Raw genomic sequence first — 17,067 nt, 5'->3', positions numbered from 1 at the left:
TGTTGATCCTAGATGCCATTCCTCTCGTTTCTTTTTCATAATGGTAACTCTATAACCTTGTTCGGATGAGTTTTTCCTCTTCTTTTCTTTGAAGTAAATTGGTTAAAAATGATGTTGCGTGTGACAAAAGTGCATTAATGTGTAGGTTACTTGGTTGCACTTTATTCAACCGAACGGGCTTATTTCTCTTTTATTCTCTACTCAATCTTAAGTTGAATGTTATCGGATTTTCGTATATTCTCCTTAGAAGATGAAACAATCAAAGAATAAAGGCATGTACTACTTAATATCAAAGGCGTGTAATTACAATATTAAGCGGCTATTAATAACAGTTTTATTCCTTTACCGACAGTAAAGTTTTAAAGTTGGGCTTTAAAGCCGCAAAATTATTTGCTTAGTTATATATATATCCATAATTAAACATTACTTTTTATAGGGTATACTTTTTGTGTTATGCATCGTCGCGCCACATCGCCTGGCTTCGGGTATAATCCTCAACCCTTAATATTTCCAATTAAATATATAATTTATACAAAAAACACAAGCTTATAGAAAAAAATGTTCAAATATATATCCAGTATTTTATAATTAAAATGTGAAAAAAGATAGCGAAATGTATACAGTGTACGGCTTACGCGCGAAGCGACGCAGCAACGCGCCATGCGGCAAGCAACGGACTCAGAATACTAAAAGACGGCCTTCCATTTCCACGTAGGAAAAAATAACAATTTGCTTGCACAATATCACTTCGGAAGAGAAGAGCCTAAAGGGTAAATTCCGTTAAAGACTAGTTCTCGAATCGCGTATAGAAAGCGAAATGGAAAGAGAAGACACAAATATTAATCTGGCATCTCCCATGTGCACGATTCTAGTACCAGAACTAGATTCTTTGGCCTATCAGAAGGTGCAAAAATCCCTGAAGGAAAAGACTACTTCCACATATTATGTGCTCCCAATAGAAAGAGTGGGATATACGAAGTAAGAGAGTTGACAGCAAACTAATCTATCTTGATTTAAATACAGCTTTTTATGTTTCGAACGTTCCTTATTCGTTCGAAAATATTTTCCTCTTTCTCTTAGTTATCCTTCCTTCCCTTTCTTTTAATATTAAAAATCGCAGAATCATCCAAAATTAATCAAGTCTGAATAAATAATCTGTAAATCGCCTTTAGGATTATCGAAAAAATGTTTGGAACGTGCCAAGACTTTCGTTTGAGCACTTCAAACTATATATATAATCTATTTTGGACAATCCACTTATATAGAAATATAAGTAGGATATATTCGTACATATTTTTCTTCTGTCAATTTTTTTATTATTATTATTATTTTCTGAAGAATTGTGCTTTTCGATATATTAGATTTTGAATAAACAAAAAGTATAGAAATAATATCCAGTTTGAGAAATAGCACCGCATTTATTTTGGAATTGTTGTTTTTATCGGAGAAATATCCATTTTATTCAAAAGATTTCTTTACAATTTTATTTGTAGAACGTTTTAAAAATTAATTTAATTGAATTTTTTAAAATAATTATCAAGATATAATTAAAAATTTAGAAATTTATACGCTATGTCTAGTGAGAAAAACTTTAAGAAAGAGATACTTGTATACAAGAAAATATAGTAAATAATTTAATTTACAGCATACTTCAGAATGGTATTTTTAGCATTAAAAAATGTAGAAAAGTTTAAATGCAAACATTTTAAAATTTATAAAAGAAATAACAAAAGGAGCGACAAGATAATCCCATGTATTACTAAACGCAGCATGAAAGAAAACCAAACTCTTTTGAATATGTCAAGATTTCGTCAACTCTGACGAAAGAAAGGAATAAGAAAATAAAAAAGGACAGTCAACAGATGTGATTGTTTTGAATTTTAAATCGTGTTTTTCAAAAAAAAAACCTGGCTGAAATATTCCAGCATTCATAGCAAAAGATATTTCTTGAGGGAGAAAAGAATGGTTTGAAAAATACTCTCAAGAGACAACCAAAAGAGACAGAACGCCTGAAATATAAGGCATACAATCTCAGCACAATGGTATACATTGCAATTTCGGGATTGAGATACTGAAGTATATAAGGTCCCAAGCGTGCTTCAAGTCTATTTTGTTGCTAGGAACGATATTTCCCATTAGATTCTGCGCATCTATCACAATTATTCGCTTCCGATATTGGATACGCGTTTAAACTGAAGTATGCCTCGCTTAAGGAGGCCTCAGGCAAATTCCTATCAGGTAAAGCTTTGCTTTTTTTTTTCTTTTTTGGATATTTACTTCAATACGGAGCGCTCACTTTATCCTATCCGAGTGGGAAAGATCGTCGAGAGCCCTTCTGATAGAAGATTGGACGATGTTTTGTATCTTGCAAATCTCATTTTTGCATTATTTAATAAAATTTCTTCGGATAAATTCTTATAAATGAAGCATCCTTTCAATTACTGTAGTCGGTATCATTAATCAAACATTATCAACATCATAATGCGATTATTCTTTGCAGAAGAGAAGGAAAAACGTAACAACAGTGTTTACACGCCGTATACTTAAATTAGCATGAGCGAAAAAATAAATAAATAAAGATTTTTGAGATCAATGCAATCTGGTCTTGTATCTGTACAGTACAGCATTAATCAATCATCCGTGTGGAGACAACTGTGGCTTCTCTCTCTGCACAAGATTCCATTATCCTTAAGTGCGTACATAGCCTTCATTGAACAAACTTTGTCGGGATAAAAGATATTACACTTTCGAGCCTAATGAGTACAGCTAAATTCCTTTAAAATCACCGCAGAGTTTATAAAGTAAAATGTAATTTTGTAACAATTGTTACGCGTAATGGCGTAAATTACAATATGTCACAATGAGTAGTGAAAGAATTTTCTGCTGAATACGAAAATAGGAGAATTCTGTTTGTTAGATCTAAAACACAACACAAATTATATTTATATTTTATGACAAAACACTATATTTCATGTTTAACATAAGTTTAAAACGTCACACTAGTGGAGTGTTTGTTAATGGCATGTAAACAACAGATGCGAGCTGATAAAGCACTGTATTTTTTTTAATATTTAACATAATTAAAAACACAGTACTACGCCCACAGCTTGACATTTATTAATTTTATTTGTGTGTTTTTTTTATCACGAAAAAACAACAGCATTTAAATTCAAAAACCGTTGCGTCATAACGGAACATAAACACTAGTTTGTATGACGAATTCTCCTTATGTTTTTATTACAAACTGTTTTGTATTTATATTACCGTTATAAATTATACATTCTAAAACGACCAAAAAACTTAATAAATTTATATATTTTAGAATATAATTTTAAAATTTTTTTTTCTTAGAAGAATTTTACGGAATATACAATCTTTATATATATATATATATTTCCACGTTTAGAAAAAAGGAGAAAGAAACAGCAGTTTGACTAGAGTACATAAATTCTTCTATGTTTCCCCAAGGATCAAAATATAACCATTTACTGAAGAATAAAAAAAAAGAAGAGGAAAATAAAAAAATGGTCTACCTTTCGGTAAAAGATCAATAAAACACGAAAGAGTATGCAAATTGTTGTATCTTTGGCGGAACGACCAGAAAGTAGTAGAGCACGTTTCTTATGTTACTAGATAGCATTCTGCAAGGGCACAAAACCGATTTAGTTTTATCGAACAAGAACAATTTTAAAAATCGTCGTTTGAACTTTAAAAAAAAAGGAGGAAAATGCTGAAGATACGAATAGAGAATAGTAAGATCTTACAAAGCTATGAGCTTATCAAAAAATTAAGTCTTAGTTGCTCCATAGAAAAACAAGAGGACAATGTTATAAATATATATATAAAAAAAAAGAGAGATAACACGCGAACCGAACATCAAAACCCGAAAAACAGAATCAATCAACGATAACAATGACCTATGAAATATGTAATATCATAAAAGATTCATTTAATAATATAGAATTTTACGGTATTATAAAGTACTTACCCCGCTACTTAAGCCGTTCTATGAGTATGAGTGGTATACAACGTCGCGAAACACAATGTCCACTATACCATTATGATTTCCTTAAATAGGTTGCTGATAGGTCGATCCTTTCCTCGATACGAAATAAGAATGTTTAAATGTTGAGGAAGGTTTTTTGTTACGTGCACAACACTAAACGAGCGCTGCCATGACGGATTGAGGAAACGCAAGCTTACTCTATCGAGTCACTTCAACGACTGAACGGGAAACATCGCGCGGTAGACCTTCTCTTCTATCCTCGATCCTGATTGGCTACAAGTGAACAATACTTGCGCCTCACCGTCATGTCCGAAATTTCGATTTATTATTTTTTTTTCTGACGGCTTTATCGCTCGATTATTAATTAGAACTGTAATTTTCTAATTTAAACTTTTTTTTTCGTTTACTTATATATGTAAATTTACGTTTTACATCACTTAAAATTGTATTTTAACTACTAGATAAACATTTGTCCCCCTAGCGGCGAGATGATATCGTAAAAATAAGAGAATAATTGCGTAATTAAGATAACAGTTATTATTTTCCCTTTTTAAAATTATACGATGCGTATTATATTTGTTATTCGCATAAGTTGCAAATATAAATATAAAAAACATTTTTATATCAAATATAAATTTTTACTCGCCGCTAGAAAGATAATTTTCAATTACTTCCGTGATTATTTCCGGTTTATAAATTTTGAATATTTGAACTAATTTTAATTATTTGCTTGCATATTTTAATAATTATTATTTATTAATAGTAAATATTAATAAATTAGTTTAAATATTTATTATACGAATAAATAAATCTTTAATTTTTAATTTAATTTAAAACAGACTATAATTTAAATTAATTACTTTCACTAGTTTTATATTTTATTATTATTTTTTAGAATGGGAGGAGAATTTTTAAATTCAAATTTGTTTCTCGAGACAGACACGTAAAATTGTTTTTCCCTAAACATCTGGCAGCCATCTTGAAAGAGCAACAATTTCTAGAAATAAAAAAAAAAGGCAGAAGCGAAAAATTTAAAGGAAATGCGAGAGATGTAAAAATAGTGTTGTCAAGTAATCTTAACTGTTGAAGCAATTAAACTGGTGACAAGGATGACCTTTAACATGTGGTATTAATTTTCAAGATGTTTAGTTGTGGGTTTTTTCATTTATATATTTAGGCCTATTTTTATTTTATTCCTGAAAACATTCCTGCATATTTTTTCCCTCAATAATGTGTTTTTTGGTTAGAATTACAGTTTATTGCATAATATTAAAATAATTAAAACAAATTAAAAGATTGCTTCAATCTAAAATAGAAGAGAAGAAATTAATTTATATTTAAAAAGTATGGAATGTTTTTAATTATATTAAATCTTCAAAAAGTTTTTATATGAAAAAAACAAGGGTTTTCTATATGCACCAACGTCGAACCATAGTACCGACAATATCAACGTATTGGTATTGTTATTAGGAGGGTATTGTTATATACCATACTTCGGTATACAATAACAATACCAATACGCTGGTATCTGTATTATATACCAGACTACCAACATCAACGTATTGTTGGTATTGTTATTGTATTGCATATTATGTTGTTATTGTATTGCATACCATACTACAAACATTTGGAATAGAAACGAGTAGTATACACGAAAAGTACACCTTATTTTTATCCACTCAAAACCTGACAATGAGAAATTTTTCTTACTATCGTTCCTTACCCCCAATACAGGTCGATATATATATATATATATAAAAGAATTTCATATATCAATTATATATAATATACATGTAACAATGTAACAGATATATAAAAATAACATGATATATCAATTATATATTACATAAATCAATTCTATATATTACATTAAATTGATACATCACCTTTATATCAATAAGTAGCATTTTTTAAGGCACATCAAATGATATATACGTTTCAATTTAAAATGAAAAATATTCATTCAATCGACTGTTTTCGTTTATGCGGAGAAAATGCGGAAAACTTGTATATTTAACTAAAAATACTGGTTTTATATTCAAGAAAACGAAGATTTTTCAAGTAGAAAAAAGTAGGAAAATAATTAATATATTTTCTTACTTTTTTTTACATAAATACAGTTTTTTAAAGTAGAATTGCATATAGACATAAATTAAATGATATAAACGCTACATAAAATATTAATTTTATATTTTATGTGCCCTTTCATGTTTTTATCCTATATTTTATAGTTTTTATTACTCTTAAAGGTTGTTGTGTTCGATACTAGATAGTGAAATCTTAAATTGTATTTTATGTCTGGTGTTTTTAAGATGGTAAAAAAAAATTGGAAAATAAAAAATAAATTATAAAATCAGGTGAAGTGATAACACACGTATTAACATCTACAATGAAATATTATTTTTCTAGATGATGTGTTTTGATCCGAAATTCATAGCATACTCGTTGGCGAAATGAATGCTCATGAAAACAAATCGAAAACGTTGAGTTTCAGATTTGCTATTGAAAATGCATATTTTTGTATTGACAATCTGATTAAAAAAGAAAAAACTGCACAAATTTATAACTTCCCTGAAAATTGGAAATCAAGTAAGTTTCTGTTGAAAACTGCTATATGTAGTTGACATTTTATATTTACATGAAGCAAATTATCAGAAGCAAAGATGCTTATTTGCAGGTATGAATAAAAATTTCAGATTTGTTTACTTTCTCACCATATCATTTTTTCTCAAATTATTTAACAGAAAAATAAATATTTCAATGGTTTTATCTAAATATATAAATTCTAATCTGGTATTCAATATGCAAAAATGGCATATATAAAATTTCAGTGTCTCATTTCCATACATTTTCTAACGGAATATTTTTATGGTAAACAATAAGTGATTTTAATATATTAAAACCTAACAGTTAAAAAAAAGTAATTTCTATAAATGTATTAAAAATAAATACATAGTTAGCTATAAAAATATTAGTATCGTTTATAAATTTCTTTTCTTAAAACGGAATTGTATGTTGCAGAAACAAGATTCAAATTGACTGACAACCATTGAATAACAATCGAATAGCTTCGATATTACTAACGATAACTTCTTTCAAACGATTGGCCATTTCAAATGATTTGAAGAAAGTCACTAAAGGTAATTTGTTTTAAATCATCTGTAATCAAGGAAAATGATGTCGACTGATGAATTATTTGCATGTGAGGAAAATATTCTTACAATGGGTATCCTTCATAGAAACAGATACTTGATTATTTAAAAGAAAATATTGATTAACGATTAGATTTTCTTCCTTTAACATACTATTGTCAGCCTTATATAATAATAGAAGTAAAATTAGATTCTCTTCTTACACGAGGTTAAAACAAAGCTAAAATATCCATTAGTTAGGTGCATCCTACCTCTTTTTACTTCATTATGTGTCATGCAAAATGTCATTAATCGAGAAAAATTTCGTTAAATCAAGTGCAATGCAGTTAATTCGAAGCCAATCCGATTTTAGAGTAATTTAATTGAAAGAAACCGAATTTTTTCGAACTTTGATTAAATTGTCCAAATTTCAATTCTCATTCTGTCAGTTTGGTTGTTTTCGAAAATGTTTTATATATGATATAAAAGTACACTAAATCAATTTTCACGAATTGAATGCCCTAATTTATAAGGCCATTTTTAATATATTAAGCTTTTTGCGAGGTATTATTTTATACACATTCTACCGTGATTTCTGTGCATTTTTATTTTCATCGCATTCTCAAAACACTCGACCTGCATAAACAATCTGTCGTGTAGGTCAAATGTTTCAAGACGTTAGCGTGTTACTGGACATCAGTTGTGATATTTTATGTGTAAAGGCACACCCTCGCTTAGGTATAACTCTTAATGAATGATATAATGAATCGTTTACATTTGCTAACTTTTTTGATCGATGTTTCTCAAACTGCAAAAAAAATATAATCAGAATAGTTAGTATTCAAATTTTTTTTGCGAATTTTTCGAAGTATTGTAGATCAGATTTCATTCTAAAAGCATTGTTCGTATCTTCATCACCATCTCTCAAAAATTGACAAGTACTTCAAGAAAAATATGAAAACTGATTGGTTTTTGTCAGTAGATAACCAATCAGTCATGAATTTTTTGTTGACGTGGCTTAAGAAGATGGAAAGCATGCATCAAGAATGAACTTCACGATTAGCTGTAACGTAAAACAACAAATTTAATACTTTCTTTTTAAAAATGCATTGACTTAATAATGGTTATACTCACTTTCATGCATTATACATGTTCAGTTGTAGAATAAGCGGTAACAGGATAAACATTCATTCTGTCCTTTTACTTTAGCGTTTAATATTTTTTTATAGGAGAAATAATAAAAAAAAACATGTTACTGTATTTTTCATGCATATTTATTATAAAAATCTTTAACAAAAGCTTTTCTATCCAAATGTAAAAGGAAAGTTTGAGTAAATAGGTGGTCAAAAGAAATCTTCAGCTAAAGTTTCATTATCATAAGGAGGAGTCTACAAATAAAAATATTTCATCTATACTAGCGGGAAAAGAGTAACGACCAAGTCAATTCATTTCAGACGAGTTCATGATTATAATAAAAATTAATTCGCAGGAGACTAGAACCCCTGTATTTGAACCTGCTTTATGGATAACTGCAGGCTGCTGCCGTTGTTTTACCCTCACCATACTTAAAACATCATGTTGTAAATCAAAGAGCAGGGAGGTAAGTTCCATTCTTCGCTGCCTCCGGCTCTATCCATCCATTATCCGAATATACTGATTGCTGCCGCCAAGTAAAGCTTTAGATTTTTATGCATTGCTTTCTTTTATCGAGAAAACTACATTCACTTTTCCATTTTGGCCTCTGGCTATTTTCAACGATTTCCCCCCCCCTTCTCTCCAAGTTTGTACTTTTAATATCCATATTTTACACATTTTTCGTTTTAATGTAATTAATTAATTACGGAATATACTTTATAATGTTTTATAATGAATATTTATTATGAATTTTTAAAATTATTTATTGTTATACTATATAATTCCACATTATAGGACTAACTATTTCATATTTATATTTCTAGAATAAAAGAAAATTGCATGCTGTGTATTTCTAAGTTCAGAGGTAAGTTTATAAGTTCAGATATTTAAATGAGTATGTAAACAATCAATATTTATATCTGTCAATTGTAAAAATATATAATTAGATGTATCTCGATGTTTGATCTTGATGTAGTAAGCTTTGTTTAACCATAATAACAATTCAATTATGCAGATTTTGAATGGTTGATTATATCTTTATGTCTACTATCGTAATTTGCATCTTATGTTTCTGCATGTGTATACTGTACTTATATGTATGTATCTGTGAATAAGTGTTCTTTACACAAACGAATTCACTAAATGGACAAACTAAATTATACGAAATTTAGGAGCATTACATGTATAAAATTTAAGAAATTTCCTAACAGTTTGACTCTCTAATGTTCTATATTTACTGGAAAAGAAAATTATGATGTAGAAATAAATGATTATACTAAATTTATTAACGTTATTGTTATAATTTCTTAAAACACGAACGAAGAATGTTATTTTGCAAGTGATGCTGTAACTTTTTAAAGTAACTTCGAGTGTAACAAAATTCATTAAAAATTGCAAAATTTGTTATATTTTATTTTATTTACAAAGATGTAAGTTTGCGAAAATTTTGCTTTATAACGTTATGCACGAAATTTTGCACTTAAATTTGTTGTTTATAAAACTTAAAGAATATTTTAGAAATTTCCATGTCGCAGATTATATTCGACACAGCTTGTCCAGAAATTTTTGGGTACGTCATTGTTAAATTGTATGTATTTATTCGAACCTTTCGAATACAATTTTTGACTTTTAAAAAATGAAATAATTGACAAGAAACTTGACTAAACGAGTTTCCAAAATTTCAAGAATTAAAACGAATCAATACAAACAGTAGAAACAATTTGAAGGAAGGAAATTCAGTTTCGGAAGAGGCTTTAATTTATTTAAAGACGGACTAATCATTTAAATTCGAACGAAAAAAAAAAATAGATAACGTCAACACAAGTAAACCAAAATTCGTGTTACAAATTGCTAACAGTTGTATTAATGCCAGGTTTTGTCCAGTAATTTCCCATGAATATTAATGAATTTAGACGTTTAGAACCTAAGATAATGGAATTCGCTTTAAATGTTTTTGAACCTATAAATATTCATAGTAATTAATTCCGACTGAAAATTTTCTTCACCAAATTGGATCATTTTGCTTATTCGTCAAGTAGAAGCGTTGTTGGAAATGGACTACTCCGCCCAAACTGGCTATTACGTCATGTTTATCCTCCCCTTCGTTACTTTCAGTCACAACAGCCATTGAGTCACGCTCAATAATCCGGTCGACGTCGTTGCTATAGCAACTATGATTCGGTCAAAATATCCGGACATGCTTCCGTTATCCTTTGGTAAAGAAGCATTTGCGACTCGGAGTAGTTTTGATTTTGGAATGTTGCGATTCTACTATCGTCTTTTTTTTCTGTCTTTCTCTTATTGTTGGAAAATCGATAGGTCCACGTCTACGTATTTTAGGAATTTTCATATTCCCAGAATTGTCCAAAATTTACAATGCTGTCTATCTCCAAGGGGAGACGACTTTCTCTCTTGTTATTTGTGTTAAGAAAAAAAAAAAACAATAAAATAGGAGTGGAGCATAAGTTTACTGTAAACAAATACGTCTCGAAAACGTTTTAATGGCCTTTGAAATCCTACTTTTCAAAATATAGGCTTATTTTCTCTCTATAAAAACTCAAAAATAAACATATTCTTGGTAAACAAGATGCCATTATAACTTAGCTCTAAAAAAATACAAAAATTTACCTCAAAAATCGTTTTAAGTGTGTAAATATAGAAAAATATTTAATCAATAAATTGGATTATTTGTACTAGCTACGTAAAGTATAAATGTCTAGAGAATTTAAGGATAAAATATGTTAGTTTTCAAAGTAGATTTGCAAATTTTTCTAAAAGTTTTCATTGAATGAAAAATTGCTTCTTCTTTTTCTTGTAGACTTTTCTGAGTTTCTGGTATGCTTGAGATACCTTAAATTTATATATGAAATACGTTAAATTAGTTTATATTTATATAAAAACTTAAGTTTATATATGAAAATTTTATATATTTCAGTATTTTCTATGGGAATTAAGAAAGCGATTCGATTTTCTTGGCGCTACGCGATACGACACGGCTTCTCGCTATCGCAGGTGATTTATATGAAAAATAATGAAAATGTGTACAGTGAAGTATACAAAAAATTCATATAAATTCCATTCAAAGTGAGTATTTTATTGCTGCTTTTTAATCCTTATGCCATGAATTTCATTTGAAAATTATAATAATATATTTACGACTTAGACTTACGATTTATTGTTTATAAACAGTATTTATTACGATTTATAAACAGTATTTTTTATTTAATGGCGAAATCTTTCCTTCGAGGAATAGGAAATTTCTTTGTTCTCCATTTTGTAAATTAGTTCATCACCTATCTTTCATTGGAAATAATTATAAATTACGAGTTAATTATTGGTAGATTTAATTAGTCAGATAACACGAAATATTGACAGAAACGTTAAATTACACTTTCAGATAAAAATCGAACATAGATAAGTTAATTTTTATGTAAAATAAAACGAAACGGATATTGTAAATTTGAAAATTTGTACATGAAAATTTCGCAAAATTGTCAATTTTAATACTTATAAATGCAGCTCGAAAGTCTTTGAATAATCAAATAATTAAATAATAATGAACTGTGAAGATCTTTATCTTTCCTAACTGTCAAATTTATATTCTAAACGACATAATAAAATTTGGATATTTTGATAGTATCCGCTGTCGAGGCATCACTTAATGAGCCATCTATTGAATTTTCATTAATTCTCCGAATTGTTTCACGCATTTTCCCTCCCGCTATTTTAACAATGTCGTATTTTAGTATTCTTTATTAGAATTTTAATGTTATATAAAAGCAAAAATTATTGTTCTATTGCATAAAAGAATTCCTTCAAAATGATAAATTCATTTATTGAAAATATTTAAAGTAAATTTATCATTTTGAAAATTATTTAATTTATAATATAGATCCATAATAAAGTATTTAAAAATTGAGAATAGAGATAAAAACGTGGGGATTCCCTTATTTGTGATACGTCTGGACTTTTTCAGTTTAATTCTTAAAAAGAGGATTTTTTAATTGTGTTATTTTATGCAAATATTTCACTGTATACATGTAATAATTACCACTAGATTGAAGTTAGAGATATGGAATAATAAGAGTTCCAGCTAGGGCCCTGGGGCTACAGTCTGTTCTTCTCTCCCTTTTGTCATTTCTGTTTGTATATGCATATTAAAATATTGTACAGATTGTAACTGAATATATTTTGAACCTTATTTGTAGTGTAGGGGTGTTTTTATATGTGCATGCTAATGTAATTATAATTATGTGTGTATAACAGTATATATGTGTAATTGTCTCTGTCTCTCTGAGTATATATACCTGTGCGTCTGTTTAGCCCAAAGCATAGCATTATATTTATGTGGCTATCCAAATTATTTAGTATGGTAGTACAAAAACAAATGTCGTTAGGTCCATCTGTGATACAACATATGTACTTACAAAGTTTTTCTTATATAGATATTACCCGGTCGTTATATATAGCCTAATAGAGGGGAAGTATGGCGATTGGTCTAAAACTGACTCTCCCCCCCCAAGATTTTTACATTTTTGGACTCAGGAGACATCGAAACGTCGAGAAATGCAAAAACAAGTTTGAAATTTTTTTTCCTGAACGTATGGATGTTTGTGTGGCGGACAGGATTTTGTTCGTCCACTTTGAAGCTTAATAACTCTTGTTCCTTTTGTCGAAAATTTCTGAAATTTTACAGGGAGGTTTGTGTATTAGGGAACATTGAGACTATTAAATTTTGTTGGTTAAAGGTCAAAGGGGTTGGGAGATAGAAAGAAGTCATTTGTCATATCTCAGGTGGGGTCAGACTTAGTAAAGGTTTTATTCATTATTAGCATTTATAAATTTTTTTTATAAAACTCATCCCTACCCTCAAAATTAAGCTTTTTGCTATTTTATAATAATTAATAATATAAAACGTTTTTAAATAAAAATCTCGTAATATGGCGCCATGCGCAACTTTAGCCTGGAAAGTTACGCAGTCGGTTGCTGGCTTTTATATCTATATAAGTATATTACGGGCTGTAGATGGTCTTGTCAACGTGTGTGTGTGTGTGTGTTCATACATACAAAGATACGCGTAATTAAAAATACTTTAATTCAAAAAGACAGTTTAGTATTTAAAAATGTCCGTCACATTCGTTCGATTACGAGTATCGTTTTTCCTAACGATTCAAAGCCGAAAATATGAATTATTACAATTAAAAATTTGAAAAATTCTCTCACGTTCTTCACGGTATGACGAGAGAAGAACGCAAAATATGCGAGTCAATAGCAATGTTCAGTAAAGGACTGAAAAAAACCTGAATGAAAACTATATCTGTGTATTCTCGTGTCTCTTTTGACAATTAATATTGCCGTACTTAACTCAAATTAGTTTGATTTATGATTAATATAAACTTAGATGTAGTTAAATATTAAAAGAAAATAATGGCATAGCTAAATTATCAAATACTTTTCTACGCCTGAACTAATTCAAAATTCCTGGAAGATAAGCATGAGATATAAGAATACCTACTTTTCAAACCCTTTTTATAAAGAAAAATTAAGCGTTTCGATGATATGCGAAGTATTAAAGCATTATATACAAGCGATAAGAAAAGAATTAAGTAGAAGATAATTTTGTTATTCGCCACAATAAAAGCGAGAACAGCGGCTTAGTTAATATTTTACTCTTTTACTGTCGCTCAATAATCCTTGGATTTACGACTCTGAAGGGTCAAAAGAATATTTATTGTGTGGTGAATGCTGATTAGTTCTTTGTTTGTGTTCTTCTACTTTTTTTTCACGAGTCCTTTTATCCTTATTATTTCACACCAACTGGTTCAAAATTGCTTAATTTTTATACAAAACGAAATATAATCCCTCAGGATTAATCAATAAAGATATTTTAATCAAAAAGTTGCTTGCTTGATTAAGTTTCATCCTAAATGATGATAAAAATTTGTATTTCTTCTTCATCTTTGAAGAACTAAAATTAAACTTCATTCTGTTGGATTTCTGTCGGAGTTAGTACAATTAAAAGCCTGCTTTGTACAGTTTCGTAGTAAAAATTAATTTGGTATTTAAGCTAGAATGGATTTAATCGTTACATAACATTTGTTTAAAGTCTCGTAGATTTATTTTGTTGCGATCATGTGATCAAGGCTTATTCTTTTGTCTTGCTTTTAGGAAGATAAAGTATCTGTGTCACATGATTATAATTTATTCTTTTTTGACAAACCATCTACAGACACGAGATTAAACAAGAAAAAACTTATTTTCCAGATTTGTTTAAGTCACGTAACTTCACTTCAGGCTGATAAAAGCTAAGGTGAATGTAAATATTTCTTTAAAATTACCTTTCAGTGACTATTTTTCAAATGAAATGATCGTTAAAATAACTTGAATTTGCATATTAAGAGTTTTATTTCTACCTAATTATATATATGCTTATCGAAACTACAACAGAACTTTGGTAAATATTCAAATATACATTATTTTAAATCCTTGTATCATATTCCAATGATGATAAGAGGAATATAAAGATGAATAGTTCAGTTTATTATACATTAAGCCTATATATAGGTAAAGGCGATAATGGGAGATTTGATCAGAAAGTATCCACGTTAAATAGTAAATCACTAGCTTGGAACTCATGAATTTCTGATGGAGTACACAGTGCATGACCTGAAGGTACAGAATTCCTAAGTGCTTGCTTTGATCTATCTGCCTTGCTAGACAAACAGGAGAAGCAGTCAACTTACTCCTAAATGCGATAAGTGCGGTCAATATTATACTTTAATGAACGAGCATAAGATTCATAAATGCAACTAAAAGAATATTTTAAAAAAGTATGATGTAGTGCATGTTTTTGGCTCGATAAGTTGCGACCGAACGTAGATAAGTATAAATTATTTTGTTTTTATCATATTTATAAGTTAACTTCTGTTTTAAATATGTTCCTAGAGATAGGGGCACTTTACAAGAATTTTTTCCTCCTTTCAGGAATGCAATAATTCCGATTTTCTGCCCTTACATCTTTTCATCAGTCTAAGAAGCACGCCAGTTATACCAGGAATGGCAAGTCAAAGGTCGGGTCATATACATTTGGCATTATTAAAAGAGGTATGTGATTCCTGCCTCTTCCCTAATTATTTTGGTCATTCCACTCGAGAGTAAATGAAAAATAACTCTTTATTTTTTTTCAAGAAAAAGAATCGAAGCTATTTTAGAAAATTACTTTTTTTTAATCTGTTAAAAACGTTACCATTCCATCAATTTGTTAAAGTTTCTTTCCTTGTATTTTATCGGAAATATATTTAAGTCACTACTAAAATCTGAATTTCGGTTTTCTTTATGTCGAACATTTTACTGAAATCTAGAAAAAAAATAAAAGAAGACTTAAAATTAGGTAAGATACAGAATTTTGACTTTAACAGACCGTCTCGTTCGGATACTCCAAGATAAAATTGGACAAAATTGATGTCTGTTGTATCCGAAAGTATTTCACTATCTACAAACTATTAATCATTTTTTTCCTATATTTTTTCTTTGGTGATGGATGATAGACATTTCATGTTGAAATACAACATTTTGCTTCCGCAAACCACCATCTATAATCTGCCATATTCATTGTTTGATAGAATGCCTTTGACTTGCTCTAAAGGTTCAACTTTTTAAGTTTATTAAGAATAAATTTAGAAAATTACTTTTCTATTACATTAATTCGTCAAGATATTACGAATAAATTAAGATTAGACAAATATTTATTAATTTAAACTTTTTTTTTATTGTAAAATCTCTGAAAATATCCTTAATTTAAGTAAGGTATCAATTCGGATGCTTTATTTTCTTACATCTTTTAAAATTATAATTAAGAAAAAACTGATTTTCGAAATTTTCTGAAAGTATTTGCGTTTTGTAAACTTATTTTTAAGAAATGTGAATTTTATAAACGGAGAGAAGAAGAAATGTACAAATAAGAAGAAGGAGAGAAGAATACAAAACGTAAGAGGAGCCGAAAGTCGAAAGTCTACGTCTACGTAATATGATTCCAATCGCATCAAGAGATGCAGCACGATAAAGAGCCGCTATCGAAGGATACGCAACACATTTTGACGTGAAAAGGCACACACAACTTTAGTTTTTCCGAAATTTCTTTTTTTTTTCCTACTACGATTTCATTTCGTCAATGCGGGCATGGCACCAGAACGGATCGACTTATCACGCATCTCACTGTAGCCTAAGTACATTTTAAGTGTTTCTACCCTAAACATCCAATTACTCCATCTTAGTATATGCATACCAGTTGAAAAAGAAAAGAAATTCCTGTAATAATACCATTAATAAAGTAGAAAGCAATGCATTTAGCTAATAATTTAAGCAAATCTAAGTTTAGCAGAAGGCAGTCAATCTTAATGGCTCCTTCTGCTGGAGGGAATCAGTGTCTAGATGCACCAAGTGATGGTGCTCGAGTGATGCCAAAGGGGAGATAAACAAGAGAGTAAGACCCAATATCATTCCATCGGTTTTCTAAGCACTTCCAATTTTCGCTTAATATTAGTTATTTTAATGAGAAGTCATTTGATATATTTGATAATTCGAGTGGCCTTAGGTTATTTGGCGCATGTGTTATTTTATAATTTTGAAACCTCTAATGCATTTATAATTTGATTAATTATTCATCTTACAATTTAGAAAAAAATACGGAAGTAAATTTATTTTTTTATTATTCTTGTTTTAATTGTTCGTTATCGGGTTATTAGTTGGTCCAATTTCTTGTCCTAATTTGGCATTCAGAGTTATGACGAATAAACT

At 29.1% G+C, this 17,067-nt stretch overlaps 1 protein-coding gene and 1 long non-coding RNA gene across 9 annotated transcripts in view; one reads left to right on the top strand and one right to left on the bottom strand.

The window, feature by feature from the left end:
- The window catches only part of LOC136973806 (adhesion G protein-coupled receptor L3-like), a 118,290-nt gene that overhangs the window by 55,505 nt on the left and 45,718 nt on the right, over positions 1-17,067 (bottom strand). For 2 of the 7 annotated variants that reach the window (XM_067268583.1, XM_067268582.1), the window contains exon 1: positions 3,989-4,240. The exons of 3 other annotated variants lie outside the window; for them this stretch is intronic. The gene's annotated coding sequence lies outside the window, so the exon portion shown is untranslated. Of the gene's footprint in view, positions 1-3,988; positions 4,242-17,067 lie in introns of those variants that run through there. 2 more of the 7 variants (XM_067268578.1, XM_067268585.1) reach the window with 2 other exon arrangements.
- LOC136973851 (uncharacterized) lies at positions 5,019-7,146 on the top strand. Of its 2 annotated transcripts, none has more exons than XR_010880561.1 (3): positions 5,019-5,132; positions 6,416-6,683; positions 7,028-7,146. It is a non-coding gene; the product is annotated as an uncharacterized lncRNA (long non-coding RNA). The 2 variants fall into 2 exon arrangements; XR_010880560.1 differs by having other exon boundaries at positions 5,019-5,157.

Source organism: Centruroides vittatus, unplaced genomic scaffold, assembly GCF_030686945.1.
Source record: "Centruroides vittatus isolate TY-2023 unplaced genomic scaffold, ASM3068694v2 contig_329, whole genome shotgun sequence".
NCBI lineage: Eukaryota > Metazoa > Arthropoda > Arachnida > Scorpiones > Buthidae > Centruroides > Centruroides vittatus.
Note: the sequence above shows the minus strand (reverse complement) of the source record. Positions and strands in the feature narration are given on the sequence as shown.